Source organism: Lepus europaeus, chromosome 7 (genome assembly GCF_033115175.1).
Source record: "Lepus europaeus isolate LE1 chromosome 7, mLepTim1.pri, whole genome shotgun sequence".
Taxonomy (NCBI): Eukaryota; Metazoa; Chordata; class Mammalia; order Lagomorpha; family Leporidae; genus Lepus; species Lepus europaeus.
In genome coordinates, this window is record NC_084833.1 from 89,274,044 (window position 1) to 89,276,805 (window position 2,762).

A 2,762-nucleotide genomic window follows, 5' to 3' on the forward strand; every position below is an offset into this window, starting at 1 on the left:
CTTCTTGGCATCCCTGTGTGACTTTGCTTCCCTCCAAATACAGGACAGGACACCTGTCACATGAGTATCTTCAGGGAGGGGGGGAGGCAGAAGGTGCCACAGCAACCTTGCTGGGTTTTATGACCCGCAAGGGGACACGGGTGAGGAAAACGTGAGAGTGACCTTCCTGCTTCTGATGCTTTCTCAAATGCCAGGTGCTGTATTTGGAGGTGGCATGCACTAAACTGCGTCATGATGAAATAGCAAAGAAATATTATCTCTTTGCCAGAGTGTTTCCTATGTTTTCTTAAATATTTTCATATTCCTCCTGACACTTAAAAAGCCTATAAATGGGGCTGGTGCTGTGGCTTAGCAGGTAAAGCTGCCACCTGCAGTGCCAGCATCCCATATGGGCACTGGTTTGAGTTCCAGCTGCTCCACTTCCGATCCAGCTCTCTGCTATGGCCTGGGAAAGCAGTGGAAGATGGACCAAGGACCCCTGCACCCATGTGGGAGACCCAGAAGCTCCTGGCTCCTGACTTTGGATCAGCTCAGCTCCGGCCGTTGCGGCCATTTGGGGCATGAACCAGCAGATGGAAGACCTCTCTCTCTCTGCCTCTCTAACTCTGCCTTTCAAATAAATAAATATTCCCCCCCAAAAAAAGCCTACAAGTGCCTCCTGGGGACTGCCTTAGTTGTGGTGGCTGCAGCCATGACCCAAATAAAGGCTAATCCCCAGGGCCCAGAGGCCCAGGGGGAGGCGTGCTGTGGGGAGCGCACTTACCTCAAGCCGCTGATGGACCTCATTCCCAGCGCACAGCCCCAGGCTCCCGGACACCTCACCAAAGCTCTCCAAGTGCATCAAGAAAGACATGAAGCAGGAGCAGATTCGACGTGTGGTGAAGGCAGTTCAGAAGTTTGTGAACAAGGGCAAGAAAGGGATTATGGTTTGGGCAGAAGACACATTGCCCATTGAGGTATATGTACTACCACATTCCAGTTATGTGCGAGGACCGGAATCTGCCCGGTCTGTATTCCCTCTAAAACAGACCACAGCTGCAGGAGCGAAGCTCCCCACCTGTGTGATAATGGCCAAGCCCGGGGAGGAATATCAGGAGGGCCCTAAGGTGTGCCTGGAGGAGCTAAAGGCCCCGCCCTCACCCCAGCGAAGGCCTTCCTGGCACCTGCTTGGGAAGCTGCCGGGGTGAGGATAGGCCAGCAACCACCTTCTGCTGCCCACACACGTAGTATCTCACCCTGCTTCCCCGAGAAACATAATCGCCCCAAAGAGCTACCTCGGCTGTTTGGAAGGTAGAGCAGGCGCCCTCTCCATCAGGGCTGGTTGAGTACGGAGCTCGGATGCAGACAGTTCCAGGAGCATGGGCTAGAGGAAGTAAATACTGCTAAGACTGCAAAATAAATAGCCTTAAAAGCTTAACTCACTCCTTTGAAAGTGGACTTGATATCAGCTCTGCTATTAATGGGCACTGGCCATTAACAAATAACTATTAAACGTATGCCAGGTTTTAGAAATTGTCCTTTCTCTCAGAAAATGAGTACTATTACCTATGAGCAGGCTCTGTGGGGAACAGGGGAAGGAATGAAGAATGACTCTTTGCTATGGACTCCTTTAAATGTCTTGCTTTTCGTCACTTTAAGCAATTCCCTGGGCTTTGGTAACCTTTACTAAAAGCAGAAAGCCCCATTCTCCTGTTTGTTTCTCTCTCCTAACAGCAAAGTCTACTTCCCACCCCCTTTCCCAAGTGTTCTAATTCTATATTGATTGGCTTTTCATAGCTTTCACCTGCCCCTCTAGTGGCCCCATACTTTTTAAAATTTCTATTTATTTTCATTTAACTTGGGGGAGTGGGGAGAGATAGATTCATCTTTTCTCTGCTTGTTCATTTCCCAAATACCTGCAACAGCCAGGCCTGGACCAGGCCAAAGGCAGGATCTCAAAACCAGTCCAAGTCTCCCACATAGATAACTGTTACCTGCTGAGCTGTTACCTGCTGCCTCCCAGGGTGTGCACTACCAATATTGGAAGTTGAGGAGCCAAGACTCAAACCAGGCACTCAGATATAGGATGTGTGCACCCTAAGCAGCAACCTAATTTCTATTCTAAGCCCCTGCTCCCCAGCCCCAGCCCCATTTTTTTCTCTTACAGTGCAGAATCAGTGTTCTTTACTGGCTGCTGAAGGCACAAAATGGTGCTGACTAACCTGAGAAATGAAAAGGAAGTGTGCCTGCCTACACTAACCAGTGTAGTTGTAATTCCAACTGTGGTTGGAATTCCATGTAAGAAGAAACAGGAGAGATTGCCAAATGGATAGTGCATGTCCCAAAACCCATGCTACTGAATAGTCATTCTTGGAGAAAAAGCCAGGACACAAATAGTAAGAGTTTTTCATCTCATTTTCACACCTTTTAAAGCAAGGATTAAAAAAAAATGATGGCTTTGTCCTTTTGATTTGCCTTCTAATTTTTCTCAGATGAACATGTATTATGGATGGTTTTCAATTTTTAGTAGCAAAATGCACATCTTACCTCTGAAATAGCACACAACACATATGGAAATAATCATAATCAAAAACAAGTTGTCTGTTGACAGATCACCACCAACAAGCCTCCGTTAACCTGAGGTTGCTGACATGGCCACAGAGCTCGGCCGTTAATGGCAGTGGGGCCCAGGTGTTCCCCACCAGAAGCTCCTTCTCTTCATTTCCTGTTCTTCAGCTTTTGAAATTCCCAGCTTCCAAAATCCTCTTACCACAGCGAAACTC

The 2,762-nt window shown here is 48.1% G+C and overlaps 1 pseudogene; it reads left to right on the forward strand.

Moving 5' to 3' along the window:
* The first annotated feature begins 691 nt into the window (after window positions 1-691).
* LOC133763886 (H/ACA ribonucleoprotein complex subunit 2-like) lies at window positions 692-1,187 on the forward strand (annotated as a pseudogene).
* Window positions 1,188-2,762: the final 1,575 nt, after the last annotated feature.